We start from the raw sequence: 19393 nt of genomic DNA, 5'->3' as shown, positions 1-19393 counted from the left end.
GATAATTAATTTTAGCTCAAATGATGAGTATGGAATTTATCTTAATATTTCCCAAGAGTTTCACCCTTTCACCTAAATATTGAAAACTTAAAATAACATAGCAAAAGTAAACAACTCAAATTGAGATGAAATAGACTTATTAGATATAAGAAACTTGAAAATTTACACGAATAATGAAACAAACAAAAACTTAACAAGCAAATGATCTTGAACTCAACTTCAAGATGCCTCCTATTTTGAAATGAAAGGCTATTTATAGAGATTTGTGAAGAGGAAAATGAAAATATAAAGGACTTGCTAATAATAAATTTCTAGGCCTACTTCTTTGTCATCTTTTGAGGCATTTTTCACATGTTAAAAGATGATTCCTTTTGTCCAAGTTAACGACTCTTAATGGGAAAAGTCAAAGAGAGTTGATTGATGGTCTGTATCGTGTCTATATGTTGTAAAAATTTCAACTTCAGATTCCAATTTTGTTAGGAGATATGAGCCAAATAAGAAAATGCATCAAAACTATCCATCAATGTGAAACTTGTAACCATATCTTTACTTTTGGATTTCTTCTTGATGCATTTTGGTTTTGGTGTTCCAATATTTGAATAGATATTCAAATCCCCTTTTCGAAGATATAAGGCACACTCAAAATGGAGTCCTAAGGCTCGAGGCATGATTGAAACACTAGGAAGTGTTTCGACTGAAAGTTCTGAATGTGTTCAAATTAAAAAAAAAATCTTTTGAGCTTTGAACTTTCACTCATCATCTTGGATCAACTTTAGGCTTAGTGCATTTAATCTCATGGTTCCATGTATTGACGTCTTCTTCCCAAACTTGTTTTACATGCAAATTCCACATGGAATATTTTGTTGAAACTAAATGCATGAAAACACTAAAAATACACAATATTTGCAATACAAACAAAAAAGAGATCAAATCACTAAAATAAATTTAAAACATATAAAAATGCGTCAGGAAACCAAGCAAGTGTAAGTAAGATATATTCCAAAACAATCACATGGTGATGACTCATCATACCCCCACACTTACATTTTTGCTTGTCCCCAAGCAACAAAACAAAAAAGAAAATTGTTATTACCCAAAAATAGTACACAAATTAAAATAACATGTGAACAAAGTACAAAAGTATTATAAAACAAGAAGTTATGATGAAAATAGAAATAATAGATGCTAGAAAAAATATAAATAGTCACATGAATATGTATATAATTAGGCAAAATTAGAAACCTTGGACATCCGTACTTGTGTGCAATTACCTGTGTGCAATCTTATCAACACATTAAACAGTAATAGATTGTAAGTTAAGCATAATAATCATAATTTCATAAGTCCATTAACAGTTCCCCTCTCCTTTAATTTGATTCCAATATGAATAACAAGTTCACTAGGTCTTTTGGCTTGTAACATTAGGCTAGGGCTAAGGTAAGATGAAAAGTCAATTTAGGCTTAAATCTTAAGCATTAGTTACTTACGGATCATAAAAAGCTTAAAGTATCATTCCGTACTTCCCCTATATGAGCACTAATTATATTTTCAACTCCCTTTTTTTTTATCTCTTTATTTTTCTACCTTTCAAATAAAACATGGATAAAATAGGTAAACAAAAAAATAGTCATTTTCTTTTGATTTTTTAAATTTTCCATGATGTAAATACAATGTACGGTGAAGCCATGCTTTATTCATTTCTCACCTTAAAGTATCCACCTTAATATTTCTACTTATCTCATTTAATACTTAAGCTAAAGGAATATGTCTGATAAGCACTAAATACTTAAGGTGAACAAAATGATTAAGATTTAGCAATTAAGGCTTTATAGGCTAAGATAACAACATTAAACAAAAAAAAATCTTAAAAGGCTAAATTAGGGTACTAAGAAATTTTATGCAAGAGTTGGCTCGAAAACCTCAAACGATATAAAGAAATTGCCTAGGTCTTCCCTTATCATGCATTTGGAACTACCCATTATATTTAAGGGTAATATGCCAATAGATTCTAAGATCATGATTAATATATTACTTACAACCCATTACAAGTCATGCATATCATATAAGACAGACAATGTATTAAAGAAAATTCAAAAGATAATTTTATCAAAGAAAGTTCAAAGAGGAAAAACCCAAAGTCCTAACAAAACCTAATTACACAAAACCCATGAAACACATTCTATAATAGATTAACAACTACTTTTTTGATGATCACCAATTATTCAAGCTTACATACTTTAGTACTTCGCAAGCATGTTAAAATCTCAAAAGTACTATATATATTACATGATCATGCAAAACATTTTCTAACATCACAAAAAAAAAAAAAACAAAATTGATAAAGAATTATTTTAAAAAAGAGAAAAAAAATTGAAACATAGGTGTCAAGATTACTCCTTATCCTCCATTTCAACATGAAATGATGCAATTCAAGAATGCTCTTCACTCCTTACTTGTGTTTTACAATATATATTTAAAATTAATAATAATAATAATAATAATAATAATAATAATAATAATAATAAGGGTAGACATTCTAATAAGGTGTAGTCTCAAGATTATTTTCCATACCCTGCCACATTGATTACAATAACAACCTTTAGTGTTTTTCTTTTTTAAGGAGACTTAGGATTTTCAAAAAAGTATCCCCTACCCTCTGCCAAATTAGGACATTGTCCTCAATGTCAAAATCATAAGTGAAGTTTAGAGGATGTCACCTGTGATTGTTGGTCAAGATTGCTACAACTGAAACACGACAATGTATACATATATAAATGTAAATATAAGATAAACCCAAAAGTTGAATAATGTCACAAAGAAAAAGTTAAATCCATTTCTTGTTTGTCAGAATCTCTTTTCCTTTTTCTTGATTCAACAATTTGTTGAGTGATTAGATCTGGACGGTACTCAAAAGCTTGAGGCTTAATGAATAGTTCATCAACAGTTGCGTAACAATCAAGACATTCCTTGCCTCTGAAAACACAAATCCACTTTCCACAACATTATCTAAAAATGAGAGAAAATTATTTTAATAACCATTAACATTAAGCAAACCTATGAGTTTTTTATGTTTGAAGAAAGATGGACAAGAGGTTATGCAAAATGTTTCCTTTAATGTACCAAAACCTCTAGGTAAGGCAATGAATGCATCAATAGTGTCGAACATAATAGCTAACCATTCATGAATACTTCAAACTTGTAGTTATTTACTGATAGTCGGTCAACATAGTCCATTTTCTTTGAATACTCTTGGGATTATTCCCAAAACTGAACTCCTTTAACATATGCCGATGTAGCCACTGGTCCTATTAAACCCATACTTCCCCCTCCATAGATTAACTTAATTTTTTCATTGGGTAGTACTTTGCCCAATTTTGATAGCCATAGCTATAAAAGTTTTTTCTTTTCCTGGATAAGATCCACAAAAAAAAAAAAACACAAATCTTTTCACACTTTTGAGTTGAAGTACTTGCCATATATTTTTTTGAATGTCTGAATGTGAATGAGGAAGTAGTAAATTATATAAGGTTTGGACCCCACATAGAGTAATAATAAAATAGAAAGAGAAAATAAGATGTCAAGAAAAAAATCAAACAAGTCAGAGGCAAATATTTCTCGAGAAGAAAAATTCAAAAAATTTAAGAAAGGAACATGTCACAATTAGTTATCAGGTACAAAAAAACATGAATCTTGAGATAATAATATGGAAGAGAAAATCATCACACGTAACAGAAAATCTAAAAATAAATAGTAATAAAATATTGATATTAACAATCGCCTTTTTTGTTTTTGTTTTTAATTATTATTATGTTTTCAAATAGTTGAGATCAAGATAAATAACATAGATATAAACATAATGTAAAATGCAAGAAACATATGATTATTTCAAATGAAGATTAAAGATTGAGAATTATTTATAGTAGTTGTGATTGTGGCTCACATCTTCCTCCGATTTTACGTCCAGTAATGGCTTAAATGCCTTTTATGAGTCCCATCCAATTTTCCTATAAACTGGCAAACAAGATATTTGATCATAAGATTTCCAAGACGATTCTATTCATATTGGAACTAAGACCATAAATCAAGAATTTCCTTTTGCACAGTTCCACTAGGATGGGTCTCAAGAGAAATTTGGATATCTCCAAAATTATCCTTACTTAATCCGTCATTAATGAACATTATTTTATCTTCTCGATTTACAGATGCCATCCCAAGAGATTGACATTGATCGTTATAAGTCCATCTGGGACACTTGCTACAAATCACTCAAGGCACTTTGCTATTCGCTTTCTTGCATAACTGCTCCTACTTGTGCCAGGTAAATGCAAAACATGAAGATATTTCTCAAATCGTACTTTTCCTTTAATGATCACTTGAATGTCTGTAGGCATCCCCTTATGCATGAGCATCCTTAATCTCTCGCATCTAACCTTGTAAAGCTTCACTATCATATTTCTGGGGAGATAAGAAAATTGTTTGTGCAACTTTGAAACAATGTTATCCATTTTGAAATCAAAGAAAGTTTGAGAAAAAGAAATTAGATTACTTTGAAAGCCAAGAAAACGAGATGAGAGAGAAGAGTATAAGGATTTAGATTGTAGAAAATTTAAGAGTAAGGATATACTATATTAGTTTTATGGGTAGTTGATAGGATCAACATTAAAGCCACGGAGTACCATTATACGTCATTTAACCGGGGTAAAAAAACAATACAAAAAAAAAAGAATTGTAATAAATGGTAACAATAACAACGATAATAATATTTATAATAATATGAATTCCTAATTAGTAAAATATATATTTACAACTAAACATTATTGTAACAAGGATCGGAAAGACAAAGAATTTCATCTTGAGCAAATTGATTTTCTAGGAATAATTTGAGTCTTTTTTCCTATTGGCAACCTTCCATATTTAGAAAAGTCAAAGATATGGGTATCAGAAAGATATGGGTATAAAAAAAGATATGGGTATCAAAATCTGGGATTTAAGGCACCAAAAGTAGGATTGAGATTTGGCATAAGATAATTGCAATTTTGATCCCTAAACCTCAACTATAAATAGGCCTAACCATTTCTGTTTTTCATCATCCCAAATTTGCCATTCTCTACTTAAAGCATTGTTTTCTCTCTCTCTCTCTTTGTAAATTCTCACTTGTGTTTTGGAGTGAAATATATTTGGTAGTGCTCGAGGACGTAGGAAAAATTTGCTGAACCTCGTTAAATTCTTGTGTTCTTTATTGTATTATTCTACATGAATTGTGAGTGTGATTGTAGTGATTTATTGTGCTATTAAATTACGATTGAGGGATATTCTGGCTAGGAAAGACATGGTACTTAAGCGATCCTTGTGATCCACCTCTCTTTCCTGGGAATTGAACTTAGTGTGATTTTTTAGTACAATAATTTTACTCTTTTACACGCTTCCGCACAACATTTCCATTAACCTTGAATACATTACCATTCTTTGGATTCTTAATGTTGACTGCCTCATGAGGGTACACGTGCTTTATAACAAATAGACCACTGCACCTTGATCTTAGTTTTCCAGGAAATAAGTGAAGTCGGGAGTCATAAAGCAAAACCTTTTGTCCAACATCAAATGTCTTTCTTAACACCATCTTTTCATGAAAAGCTTTGGTTCTTTCTTTATTTATTTTTGAATTCTCATAAGTATCATTTCTAAGTTCTTCAAGTTCATTAATTTGCAACTTTCACAACTTAGACGCATCATCAAGATTGGAGTTAAGCATTTTAGTAGCCCAATATGCCTTATGTTCAATTTCCATGGGTAAATGACAAGGTTTTCCATAAACTAGTAGATAGGGAGAAATGACTAATGCTGTTTTGAAAGCAATTCGGTAAGCCCATAATGCATCATTAAGTCTCAGAGACCAATCTTTGCAAGTTGGGTTAATCATGTTTTTCCAAAATGTTCTTAATCTCTTTATTTTCAAGTTATACTTGTCCATTTGTCTGAGGGTGATAAGGGGTTGCAACTTTGTGTCTAATGGTATATTTCTTCATTAATGATTCAAAAATTTTGTTGCAAAAATGTGTGCCCCCATAATTTATAATAGATCGAGGAATCCCAAATCGACTTAAAAATATTTTCTTCTAAAAACTTATCATTGTTTTGTGATCATTATTTCGTCATAGAGTTGGCTCTATCCATTTTGAAGCATAATATACTGCAACCAAAATGTATAAGAAACCAAACGATGATGGAAAAGGTCTTATGAAGTCAATACCCCAACAGTAAAATATTTTAATCACAAAAATTGGATTTAATAGCATTATGTTTTGTTTTGAAATGGATCCATATTTTAGGAAATTTTCACATGATTTGCATAAATTATAAGTGTTCTTGAATAAGGTTGGCCAATAAAATTCACATTGTAAATTTTTTGCAGCAATTTTCTTGGATGAAAAATGACCACCACATACTTCAAAATGAAAAAAAATTAATGACACTATGTACCTCATTGTCAAGTATGCATCTTCGAAAATTTTGATTAGGGTAGTATTTGAAAAGATATGAAATCATCCCAATAAAATTTTTTAACTCAGAAAAATATTTCCTTTTATGTTGTAAACTCCATTAAGAAGGAATTTTTCCTGTCGTAAGAAAATTTGTAATGTCAGCAAACCATGGTATAACAAAGATATTTAAATTTTGTTCATTAGGAAAACTATTATTAATTGGGAAAGTTTCAAAAGATTCCTTACAAACAAGTCTTGAAAAATGGTCAGCCACAAATTTTCTACTCCTTTCTTATCTCGAATTGTGATGTTGAATTCTTGAAGAAGAAGAATCCACCTAATCAACCTGGGTTTGGCATCCTTTTTAGAGAGAAGATATTTTAAAGTTGCATGATCACTAAAGACAACAATAGATGATCCAACAAGGTAAGATCTGAATTTTTCCAATGCAAAAACTACTACAAGTAATTATTTTTTAGTAGTAGAATAATTCATTTGAGCACTATTTAAAGTTTTACTTGCATAAAAAATGACATATGGTTTCTTACATCTCCTTTATCCTAACACAACACCAATAACGTAATCACTAGAATCACATATTACTTCAAATGGTAAAGTCCAATCTGGGGTTTGATAATAGGAGCAGAAGTAAGCATACTTTTAAGCTTTCCAAAATTCATTTCACACTTTTCAGTCCATCCAAACACACTATCCTTTAATAAGAGATTACACAAAGGCCTAGATATAACACTAAATTTTTTTATGAATCTCCTATAAAATCCTGTGTGTCCTAAAATAACCTAATGTACTTTACAGTTTTCGATGTTGGAAAATTGGAAATTAACTCAAATTTTGACTTGTCTACCTGAATCCCTTTTAAAGAAACTATGTGTCCTAAAACAATTCCTTTAGTGGCAAGGAAATGACATTTTTCCCAATTAAGAACAATATTTTTTTTTCTTTACATATAATTGAAGCTTTTTCTAAATTGGATAAGCAATCATCAAATGAATCACCAAAAAAGAAAAATCATCCATGAAGACTTCTAAAATGCATTCAACCATATCACTAAAAATACTAAACATGCATCTCAGAAATGTGGCTGGTGCATTACATAATCGAAAAGGCATCATTCGATGTGAAAAAGTGCCAAAAGGACTTGTAAAAGTGGTTTTCTCTTGATCCTCAAGTGAAATTGCAATTTTCTTATACCCAAAATATCCATCTAGAAAACAATAAAATTCATGCCCTGCAACTATTTCTAAGATATTATCCATGAAAGGTAAAGGGAAATGATTTTTTCTAGTCACTAAATTAAGTTTCCTATAATGAATGCACATGCGCCAACCAATAATAGTCTTAGTTGAGATCAATTTATTATTTTCAGTTTTGACTACAGTAACCCCAGATTTCTTGGGTACAACTTGGGTAGGACTTACCCATTTGCTGTGAAAAATAGGATAAATGATTCTATTATCCAAGAGTTTAATGGCTTCGTTTCTCACCACTTCTTTCATATTAGGATTAAGAATTAGTTGCATTTGTCTAGAGGGTTTAGCATTTTCCCTTAAATAAATGTTATGTGTGCAAATCAGAGGGTTAATTTCTTTTATGTTATTATAATGGTCCATCCTAATGCATTTTTATGCATTTTCAAAATTTCAGTAGCTTACCTTCTTGGTGTGCATCAAGTTTTGAGGAAATTATGACTAGAAAAGTTTCATTCTCACCCAAAGATGAATATTTCAGATCACATGGTAGTTGTTTCAAATCAAGCATGGGTGGTTGATCAACTGATGTGTTAAAACATCTTTAGTTGTTGGATGTTCCTCAAACTTTTGTTTCTAATAAAATTTCTTATTTTGTCCCTGAAAATTATTTAAGACAGGATTAATGCATGGATTTTTTGTTTCGTCATCAATTTCAAATTCAGTTAAATAATTTTCCAAAGGATTGAATAGTTTGGAATTGATGAACTGTTCATGGACGAGTTATTCAATGAAGTCCACTTCATGTACATCAGAATCTTTAGCAGGTTGATTACAAATGTTAAACACATTTAATTCTAATGTCATGTTTCCAAAATACAAGTTTAGAACACCGTTCCTGCAATTAATCAAAGTAGTTAAAGTTTTAATGAATGGACGGCCTAAAATAATAGGGATTTGTAAAGTAGAATCTAAGACAGGATGCGTGTCCAAAATAATAAAATCAATTGGAAAATAAAAATTGTCAATTTGAACCAACACGCCTTCTACTATCCCTCGAGGAATTTTGAAAATCGATCAGCTAACTAAAATGTGATAGATGTTGGCTTAAGTTCACCTAAATCTAATTGCTGATAAATAGAGAAAGGCAAAAGATTAACAGTAGCACCAAGTTTAATAAAGCACGATCTATTATGGTGTTCCCAATGATGCATGAAATTGTAGGGCAACCATATTTTTGTATTGAGGTAGAGTGATATGCTGAATGATTTAAATCACATGTTTAGTTAAAAAGGCTCTCTTTTGCACATTATGATTCCTTTAAACATTGCAGATATCTTTCAAAAACTTATCATAAGACGACACTTGTTTAATCACATCCAATAAAGGAATATTAATCTTAACTTGTTTGAAAATTTCTAAAATTTTAGCATTTTTATTCAAATTCCTTATTGGTTGTAATCTTGGAGGGAAAGGAGCAGAAACCCCATATTTTCCTTGTCTAAGTTGTTAGAACTTTTAGGCTTGCAATTATCCTTACCACTACTTAGCGAACTGAAAGAGGGCTATTGGGCTTTGGAAGAAATACTCTTGTCGATGGCCTTACTACTTTGAAGAGTTGTGATAGAATTCACATATTCTTTTTGGATTTCTTTAGGACAAGAAATATGACATTGAGTAGAAGGATTAGGTTGAGGTTGAGCAGGAAACTTACCTATTTCTTGAATGCGCAATGAGGCTATCAACATAGAAAGTGTGCTCTTGATTTCATTGATACCTTGTGAAGTCTGATTGTTGACATTTGTTTGTGTCTGCATGAATTCTTGCAATCTATCCTCTAAACTTTTAACATGTAAAGACGGTTGGGTCAGAGTGTTGGGAGGTTTTGGAGGATGGGGTAAATGAGCACAATTATTATTTTGCCAGCTGAAGTTAGGGTGGTTTCTCCATTGAGGGTTGTAAATGCTTGAGTATGGAGAATGAAAGGGTTTTCTGAATGTTTCCACAACATTTTCTTGTTCATGAAACATTTCTTTGAAAAGTGAAATGTTTGGGCATTCTCTTTGGTGTTTGAAAAATGGTTCATTTGAATTTTGCAAGAAATTTTGAATCTGCCTTTTAAAAGCATTGGTGCTTTTGTGTTGGAAAAAATTTCTTTAAAAATTCAGTTTGCATTTCTTACCAAGTACCAATTGATCTTGGTTTTAAATTGTTAAACCAAATTTTCACCTTTATCTTTTAAAGGAAAAGGAAATAATTTGAGTTTATCAATTTCATTAGCACAAGGTGGATCATTAAAGGTGGCACATACTTTATCAAAATATTTAAGATGTAAGTAAGGAATTTCAGGCTCTAAGCCATGAAAATTAGGAAGTAAACTTATGATTCCAGATTTGAACCGAAAATTATTTGCATTCAAAGGTAAAACAAAGCAAAAGGGTGTTGAGTTTCGAGGAGGTTACAAGTAATCACGCAGGGTGCACACTTGTTGAATCTCATTTTCATCAGGAGCTCTTTCAATCTCATCCATGATTGGAGAATGTGGAGGAGTCTCAATCAAATTACCAACAAAGGTTTCACAATTTTTTCTAACTAAACGACGAGAATTAAAATCACCATGCCAAATATGCATAAACAAATTAGGCGGTAGAACAAGCCAAATATAAGTACATAAAAAAATACTTATAAACTTGTAACCTAAATCTTACTTTCCCCGGCAACGATGCTAAAAACTTGACAGTGACTTTCTAGTTCTACAACCCAAGTGTAGGTTATATTCAAGTAATAAAATCTCAAGAGTCCGAGGTCGATCCACAGAGAAGTTGATTAGAACTTACAAGATTACAAATATTATGCTAGCACAAAAATTTAACACTTAACTTTGGAATAAGTATTGAGAATGAAGTAGTAGCTAGAAACACTAAAAATAAAAAGTCAACACAAGAAAATAAAATCAAATACCTGGAAGAAAATATGTTGAGGAAACTAGGGAGCAATAACAAATTTTACTTAAGCCCGATATCATGCATTATCCGATTATTATGCTTGAGTAATCCATGCATGCAAAAATCCCTAAAAGAAAAGTTACCAAGCCATAGATCAGAAATAATTAAAAGTTACAAACCAAAACTAACAGAGACTGATTAATACTTATTAAAAATAATCCCAGGTCCAAGGTGATTCTCCGAATGCCGAGTCCAGTCCTAATTTCAGGGTTTACCTGAAAATTTAAACACTATTGGGGGTATGCTTATGAAAAGCTCAGTGTGAGTCGAACAATTATTTAAATGGGAAAAAACATAAAATACAGTGAAATATATTAGCATTAACGGAAGAAAACAGAACCATCATAGGAATTTCATATCATTACATAGCCATTATCAAATTAATGTTGAACAGTGTATGAGCATGGGACATCATTTATTTGAGTAACAACCATTAATTTTGATATCATTCAATATAACACAATACAACACATATCACAAATCAATAACATTTGAATATGTCATGAGCATGATGCAATACAAAAAGGTTCCTACCCATGCCATCCGCTACACACCACGAGTTCCCGAGAATTCGTGATCCGAACTCCAAAACATTATGGGCTTAAGCCCGTTGTGGTTAAAACCACCGATAACAATATGCAAAAAATTCTACCAGTAAAAATGTAGACAAGCTGCCAGTAAAAATGCGATAAATAGCCATTTCCCTCGGTACTCCAGGTGCAGTGCACTGACTACGAATAATGCAGACTTAATATGTTGTCGGTACTCCATGAAACTCTTCTGTCAACCACAAAATTCCAACCCAATGCATATGAAATATGTCACACAATCTCATACATAATCATATCTTAAGACTTTTCACATTCATTCAATATGAGCGGCATGTCCACAATAATCACATGCTTTCAATAAATGGAAACAGTGTTCCAATCTTTCAAATTACTATTGTGTTGGTATAAATTGATATCGTTCAATTTTAAATATTTTACGGATTTTCATTGTGCATAAATAACACCATTTTCAATTCACAATATAACAAATATCTCATGCATTTAAATCATACATAAGCTTAATGTAACACCCCAAATTTTGGGCCTAGAAGAAATAGGTTTTGAATAGGGGAACAGTTAGGAGACTACACATAAATATTTAGTTGTGCATGGAAGTAACGTAAGTGAATGTTTGCTTCAGTGGTTAAGTGATTTAGAAGTGTTTGAGAAGTCAAGGGTTCAAGCCTTGGCTTATGCAATTTTTTTTTTATTTTAAGTGAATAAAATCCTTGGATCTAGATAGTTGGTTCTTAAAGTATTGTGGTTAAAATATGATACAAATGAGCTGTTGGTCTAGTGGTAAGGGGCGTGTGTAGTGTACATGGGGTTTAAGGTTCGAGTGGTGACGCATCAAAAAAGGGTGTATTTATTTTGCTGCTTCAGGTGTGTAACCCACTGTAACTGTAGAACGGGCCGCACAAGCGTGGAGGCCCACTTGGGTCGAGTAATGGGCCTTGGGCCCATTTTCACTGTTATGACTTTTTAGGTTACCTGAGTCGCTCGAAGTGAGTACGGACCTTTCGAGAGGTCGATATCAGCATCGAAACCCTAAAATAGGTAAAATGACCAAAATACCCTCATAGGGTAGAAAGACCGAAATACCTCTATAGGGTAAAATGACCAAAATACCCCAATAAAGTAAAATGACTAAAATACCCTTATAGGGTAAAATGACCAAAATACCCAAATAGGGTAAAATGATCGAAATACCCCCATAAGGTAAAATGACCAAAATACCCTTATAGGGTAAAATGACTGAAATACCCCCATAGGGTAGAATGACCGAAATACCCTTATAGGGTAAAATGACCAAAATACCCCTATAGGGTAAAATGACTATTATACCCGAGGAGATGAAATGACTGTTATGGCCTTAAGTTATGTATGACTGATTTGCTCTATGATATATATGATTATGATTGAGCATGACATTTTGCATACATGTATGATATTATGTCATGACATATTGCATGGGGATGTGTTGTTGTATTTGGAGGAGTGTACCGTACTGATAAGGTTGCGCAGGTCGCCTAAGACGACTGTGGACCTACTGATGGCTATATGCCATTTATTTTACTGGCAGCTTTGTTGCAATACTATTTCGTGCCGCATCCAGTGCTAATCTTGGTGTGTCTGGCTGGGTGGGTCGATTTTATCCCCACATGGTGCGCTTGGCGGGACGGAGTACTGTGTAGAGGCTGGATTGGGTAGGACTTCTAACTGCATATCTGCACTAATAAATGATATTGTACTGTTACTGCATCGATTAATGATATTACATACTGTTCACTGCATGACTGATATCTGTTGCTGTTATGGGCCAAGGCCCCACTGATACTATTACTGAAGTTGGGCAAAGGCCCTACTGATTACAAACATTGTGATGGGTTCAAGCCCAATCGTTTACTGTTACGGGAAAGGGCTTAGGCCCACACTGAACTGGACTATTACTGTAACGGGCTCAAGCCCAAACTGCATTATCTACTGTTTAATTGACAGTTTGCTTGTTAGTGGAATACACATTGAGTTTTCGTAAACTCACCCCTCTGTCTAACTGTACAGGTAATCCCCAATTATAGGCAGGTCAGTGTTGCGAAGGACTCGATGATGGCCACACAACCGCATTAGTTTTCGTTTTTAGCTTCTGATTTATAAGTAACTGAATTTGAGTATTTTTATGTAAAAGGGCCTCTTTAAGGTTATAAATTTTAAATTGGGGTTTTTATTTATTTAGTTTGATATAAACTGCTAATTGTAGAAAAAGACGGGTTTTCAAAAGGTAACTATTTTCAAAGACACCACGTTTTCATAAAATACTGTAAAAGTTTTCGCATCAGACAACGTTTTAAATATAGTAACAAACTAATATGATCAACACACTGCTAAAGACAACTTGAGTTTTCAGTAAACTTGAATTAGTAAGGAACGGGTTTTCAATGAAACTGTGTTTTTGAAAAACACTTCAATGTGATATCGCCAAATTCGACCATAACGTGTAGGCCGGGTTTGGAGTGTTACACTTAATTTCTCAACACATTATCATTCAGTCAAACATTCTCATATCTCATAACTCAAATATACAATTACAAACTCAATTAAACATTCATACTATCAAACTAACAATTTTGCCAACATGTCAATCTTTTAAGGCTCGAAACATACCTGGTTCGGCTACTCAAAAAAGTAATAATTTGGCTATTAATCCAATTCAATTAGCAAGATAATTTCTCAAATATAACATGATATTTAACATTTTCAAATAATTTTATGAGTTTAGGACACGTACCTTATTTTTTGCTTTCTTGTAGCACAGTAGAGAATCTTCCAAATTTCCTTAATAAATCCTTAAATGAACCAAAACCAAAATTCAGTATAAATTCAATAAATTTACCATTAAACCATACCCCAAACACTCACTTATGAGTTCATACCAATTGTTGAAATGATAACTACTTTATGAATCCAAACTAATTAGATTCCTTGCACTGTATCGATGCGAACCATATGTACAATCGTTCTTCGCCTTTACGGATGATTTGGGGAATTTGGGTCAGCAACAAATTCAATAATATACTTGAAAATCACTAGCTATTTAATGATTAAATTCTTTCATTTAATCAATTCATAACCTTTACCCAACAACTATGTCGAAATAACGAACTAGTTATCCTTAATTGCACTTACGCTTCATGATTTGTGGGATCCGATTGGCTAATTGATCAATAATTTATTTACCTAATTAACATGTGCTTAAAGGCTGATTAGAAGGGTTGAAGAACACAATTTCATAATGGAAAAATATGGGCAAGACCCAAGAAACAAAACAACCCCCTTTCTTGCACATAAGCGCATGCACCACCACCCATGGTGGCCAAAATGAGGGCTGAATTTTAAAACAGTTTGAGATCTCATTAAAATCTGGAAAAATAACTTTGAAATAATTTAAAATTCACCAAATTCCAGATCTATAAATTTTGGTTTTTAATTGACAAGATTAATGAAGAAATTGAAGAGAAAAGAGATCTTACCCAAGCTAGCTAGGAGAAACGGAAATGACACTTCCTTGGCAATGTTCGAGATTGGTCTCAGGGTTCAAGATTTCAGATATGGGACTAATTTAGATGAGGATAAATGGAAGCAATGGAGTTATGAGATGGTGCACAATCTTGATGCAAAAAGAAGAAAAAAATGGTAAAATAGGAGGTGTAGGCAATGACAACAATGGGAGAAAGAAAGAAAATTGAAAAGAAAAGAGGAGAGGAAGGGGATGAACGGATAGGGTAGGGAAAAATTGAATGAAAGGCTGAAAAATACAATAAATTTTTTTATTTATACTTTGGGTTTAAGGTTATGGATGGCACACATATTAAAAAACAAGGGATTTTACAAATTTTAATTATTTTGCAAGGGAAATTATTCGAACTTGGGACCTCATTTAATTTCCATGATTTCTCATATTTCTTTTAACCATTAGGCTTCTTCCTCATTCTTGAAATAATTTTGCAATATTTATTTGAAAAACAAGGCATGTCACAAACTAGTTTTTAAGGCAGAATCTGTAAAATAATAAAAATGGTGAGAGAGAAGGAATTTGAACTTGGGTTTCAAGGAACATTTCACTAACACTTAACCAACAAACCAATACCTTATTTATTTCCTAAAAATGAATATATAATCTTAAAAATTAAGGCTTTACCACTTTCTCTCGATTCACAAACTTGATTCTACTAAACCTTAATTTTTGGGATGTTATAATTTTTTTCATTTTGGGGTTTTATGCATGCATATTCATTTCATTGATTGGATTTAAAAATGTGTTTTGAAATTGGACATTGCATGATACTCGATTTAACTAAACTTTTTCATAAATTAAGTTTTCTATTGCAAAAAAATAGTTAAATTTTTGTTGAATGAAATGACGAGCAACATGTTTTCTAAAACCATGCTATCACTAAGAAAATGACTTAAGACATTTGTCTTAAATTATGAATGTTTTCCAAATTAACACAAGAGTACTCCATAATTTTTCTTAAAAGAGAGTAGTTATGGTTTTCAAATAAATGGTCGGTTTTTTAGTCACACAAGTGGCTAATCTGGTTTTCACAATTCAATCAAAACGTCTAGCCCGGGTGGGGAATGATACAACATGAGACGGATCCAAATAATATCGTCTAAGCAGGGATACATAGAATACAACATGAGTCTTTTTCAAATTTGACGGTAGGGCTAACTGATATGCTACTGATTCAATTATTCAATAACTTCATACGACACGATAAATCTGGGACTCAAGTTCCCTTTGTGAACAAAACGTAAAACCTTTTCCCATGGATAAAATTTCAAGAATACCTTATCTTCCACTGTATACTCGATTTCTCTCATATTTAGATTAGTGTATGATTTTTTTCTATCAAATGTTACTTTTAATCTATCATTGATAAACTTTACGACACTTTCTACTTCCTGAATCAATTCTAGCCCAACGATCCTTCTTTCATTCAATTCTGACCAACAAATAGGAGTTCTATACCTACAACCATATAAAGTCTCGTACAGAGCCATTTGAATACTTAATTGATAAGCTATTTAATGTCACAGCAATAATGTGCAAGCGTACACTGTCGATGCAAGTATAGTAGACAGATGTGGGTTTGTCATATATCGATTCCACAAGGATGGTAGTCTTTTGTCTATTAATGTCGGTGCAATAACTAGATATAAACAATATAAATTGTGAGGATAGTTGTCGATGCAATACCTTGAAAACAATAAAATAAAATATGATAATGATAAAATGGGATCCCCAACATGAATCTTCAGCAAAATACTAAATGTTTACAAGGTATAAAAGTATAGGTGATTGTCGAGGCAATAAAATTCAATGTATATCTTACCCAGCGTTACTCCTCTATTTAATCTGAGACTTAAACATGCATATTAACCTCACCTTCCGATGATGGTAATATGGCACTATTAAGAACAAGTGGACTAAATTCCTCTAATCCTCACTCAACTTCTATTGTAATGCTTGTTGGCTCAAACTGTCACTGCACTTTCCAGTATCAGTGACTGCAATAACACTTCTATGTTAAAAAACATTCAAACGCCAAGATTAAACAATAAAAGCAAGATTGAATAAGATAACACTTAACCAAGAATTCATGTGTACTTCCATACAAACAGAAAATAGAGAATAATCACCAGCATTTAGAAAGAAATAAGAAAGAATCGAATGGAGAATACTATCCTTAAACAACTTGACTGAATCTCTCTATTCCCTCTTATCTCACACCTAGGTCTCCTCGTCAGGAGCTAGTCTGCATATGTTTTTCATTTTGGCTCACCTGTGAGAGGCTTAAGCTGCCATGGCCACAAGCTTCACGGTAGGATGACGAAGATGGTGGAGAAAAAAGCTCTCTTTTTTCTTCTCATGTCTACCTTTTATGTCCCCCTCTAACAGTATAGGTGTCCTTTCCTCAGAATTATTCTGTCATTATATGTACAGGGTGGTTATACTAGACTGGATAGTTCACGCAGTTTTGGTTCTTATTTGGAAAGCTGTCAAGTGCGATGACAATTCTGGACGCAATCTGGAATTAACTCATACAACGACATTAATGCAATAAGATAACAAAATTAAGGATAAATAGGTTAGGATTCACTGAGTTATAAAATGCAATTTACTAAATTGAAAATGCTAAAATGTATGTTAAGGATAACTAAATGGGAACAATTTAACCAATAAGTAAGGGGGGAAACCTATGTTCTTTCTAGTGCTAACACACCCCCAAACTTGAGTTTTTACTTGTCCTCAAATAAAACAGAAACTAGCAAGGCTACAAATATTTTACTAAGGTAAATGATTATTTTAGCAACTTGAACCCTCTAAATTCCCAATGGATGAATCACATTCAGGTGAAAGAATATTGCATAGATAATTCATAAGCATGAATGAATAAGGTTACAACTTTATCAATGTTAGCATCATGCTTCAAACCTTAAGTTCCATCTACCATTACAACATTTATTGTATAATACTAAGTATTTATATGTTATAAATATATATACATATTTTTTTCAGAATAAGGGATATCGTTGCATTACTGTACCCTTGTTCTTGAGATGTAATGATGGGGTGCAACAAAACCCCAGGGAGTACGTAATTGCACTGACACAGACTCATGCAGTGATAGCCTTTGGCCAGATTGATTTTTCTAATGCTTGTATTGGAGTGTTCCCTTTTTAACATTCCATACTACACCCACTTTGGAGTGTCTCTACTTTATAACTATATATACATATATAAGCAGCTGTAAAAAGCAGATTCATTCAAGATTTAAGGAATGATGACAGTCATCCATTACTAATGCAACCTAATCCATTCATCAAAGAATTGAAGCTACAACCTTCTGTCAAATTTATCCAACTCATTCATTGATAATTTTCATGATCCAAGAATTAAGCATCGAATGTAACAAAAATTTTCAAACAATTTTTAATAACTATAATTAAACCTTGCATGCTTCAGTTTTGAAAAAAATTTGAAATATGGGTGCATTTCCTAGCCCTATTGGTATTCCCCAAAACTTAAAGTTCGCGTTGTCTCCAATGCACTAACATGAAAATGTAATGACAATAAAAAAAATGCAATGACGATGTATACTTATCAAAATAAAACCTACAGCTACATGTAATGCATGAATACTATAACTAAATTTTAAAAGAAACTAACTCAGTTATCCGTAGTCGTCGATGTGGCTGCATGATGTTTCTTTCTTCTCCTCCTTCTTTCATATTTTATTCTTGGAGCACTTCCTTTTCTATTCTTTGAGATTTACATGGTCCTTAGATTGCTCCTCAGTTCCCGACCCTTCCCCGGTATCATCGACTGCTTCTTGTGTAGTAGAGGCCATTTGGAGTGGTCCATTGTAGACCATTTTTGCCAATGAATTGTATTGCTCCTCACTGGTTACCTCAACAACTTCCACTAGTCTCGCTCCAAATAGCTCCAAATTAGTAATATTTGCACCCACAGACTCGGGTGTAATGACAGTTTTCTAACTAGAATCTTCTTCTTCTTTTTCTTTCTTATTCTCAGCAACTTCTTTTTCTTCAGCAACAACTTCCTGTTTAGCAGCAGCAACATCCTTCTCAACAACAGTGTCCTCTTGATAAGCAAAAATACCTTCCTCGAACAAGCTATTAATCTTCTGCAAGCATTCTTCAGTGTCCCTAGGTTCCTCGTCTTTCTCATTATCCGAGACTTGCACAATGGGTGGGGATGCCACCAATCTGTCTTGGTCTTTTAAGTCGTCATCCGAGGAAGATAGGTCATAATTTCGAATGATTGGTGAAAACACTGAGAATTTCAGTAGTGGGGATCGGCTCAGTTTGCCTAATGTGGCTACAATAGAACTGTTTCAGGCTCTAGTATAAGCATAAAACAAAGTTTTGGATTTCTTCATATCTTCTACTGTACGAAAAACTTGATATGCCTATTGTTGATGGAATTTACCATTTTTTCGACACCCTTCAGTTTGCGTCATAATGATATCTCTGCATTCAAGTTTGTTCCTTTGTTGTCGGCTTTGATTTTACCCTTTCTTGTCTTACTGGTATTCGCCTCCTTCACTATCGGTGTGTCCTTG

At 32.7% G+C, this 19393-nt stretch overlaps 1 pseudogene; it reads right to left on the bottom strand.

The window, feature by feature from the left end:
* Positions 1-3954: 3954 nt before the first annotated feature.
* On the bottom strand, positions 3955-18682 carry LOC121220753 (uncharacterized; annotated as a pseudogene).
* Positions 18683-19393: the final 711 nt, after the last annotated feature.

The sequence above is a fragment of the Gossypium hirsutum genome, chromosome D09 (genome assembly GCF_007990345.1).
Source record: "Gossypium hirsutum isolate 1008001.06 chromosome D09, Gossypium_hirsutum_v2.1, whole genome shotgun sequence".
Lineage (NCBI taxonomy): Eukaryota > Viridiplantae > Streptophyta > Magnoliopsida > Malvales > Malvaceae > Gossypium > Gossypium hirsutum.
Note: the sequence above shows the minus strand (reverse complement) of the source record. Positions and strands in the feature narration are given on the sequence as shown.